Below are 1469 nucleotides of genomic sequence, written 5' to 3' on the forward strand. Positions count from 1 at the left end.
TTCATGGTAACCACAAAGAAAGTTAATAAACATACTCATCAAAATAAAGAGGAAAAACATAAAGTCTCAGCAAAAACAAAACCTACAAAAATAAAAGAAATGAAAAAAAAATCCACAAACATAAGTAACTCAGCACAAGAGATTAAGAAGAACAAAGAAAACATCAACAACACAAAAAAAGCACTACAAAATGACAGCAACAAACTCACGTCTGTCAATAATTGCACTGAATGTAAATGGACTCAATGCACCCATAAAGAGACGGAGAGTGACAGAATGGATAAGAAAACAGAATCCCATCAATATTCTGTCTACAAGAGACACACCTTAGAAACAAAGATGTGAATTTATTAAAAGTCACACAATAACAAAACAATGGAAACAACCTAGATGCCCATCAACAGATGAATGGATAAACAAGCTATGGTACATACACACAATGGAGTACTACACAACAAGAAAGCACAATGATGAATCTGTGAAGCATCTCATAACATGGATGAAACTGGAGGACATTATCCTGAGTGAAATAAGTCAATCACAAAATGACAAATATTGTATGAAGCCTCTATTGTAAAACCCCATGAAAAATTTCACACATAAAATGTAACAATCTTTATTGGTTACCAGGGATGGGAGGGGTGGGGAGGTAACACTAAATAGGCAATAGATAAGTGGTATCTTGGGTGAAGGGTGAGACAGTACGCAATACAGGGGAAACCAGCACAACTTGTACACGGAAAGGTCATGGAAGCTCCATAGACACATCCAAACTCCCTGAGGGACTGAATTGCTGGGCGGAGGGCTGTGGGGACCATGGTCTAGCGGAACAGCTAGCTCAATTGGCATAACAGTTTATAAAGACAGTGTTCTACATTCTACCTTGGTGAGTAGCGTCGGGGGTCTTAAAAGCCTGTGAACAGCCATCTAAGACTCCACTGGTCTCATCCCTTCAGGAGCAAGGGAGAATGAAGAGAACAGGATACAAGGAAAAGATTAGTCCGAAGGACTAATGGACCATAGCTAACAAGGCCTCCACCAGACTGAGTCCAGTACAGCTAGATGGTGCCCCACTACCACCACTGACTGCTCTGACCAGGATCACAACAGACGGTTCTGGACAAAGCTGGAGAAGGGTGTAGAACAAAATTCTAACTCACAAAAAAAGACCAGATTTACTGGCCTAAAGGAGACTGGAGAAACCCTGAGAGTATGGCTCCCAGACACTCTTTTTGCTCAGTGGTGGAGTCATTTCCGAGGTTCACCATTCAGCTGGGGAGTGGACAGCCCCATAAAACCAAATGGGACTAATGAAGTACAGCAGTCCAGGGACAAGGGCCAGAAGACAGAAGGGGAAAGGAAAGCTGGTGATAGGGAACCCAAGATTGAGTAAGGATAGTGTTGATGTGTTGTGAGATTGTTAACCCTTGTCTTAGGGCAACATGTGTACTGTTAAATGAGAAAATATT

This window comes from Trichechus manatus, unplaced genomic scaffold, assembly GCF_000243295.1.
Source record: "Trichechus manatus latirostris isolate Lorelei unplaced genomic scaffold, TriManLat1.0 scaffold00055, whole genome shotgun sequence".
Taxonomy (NCBI): Eukaryota; Metazoa; Chordata; class Mammalia; order Sirenia; family Trichechidae; genus Trichechus; species Trichechus manatus.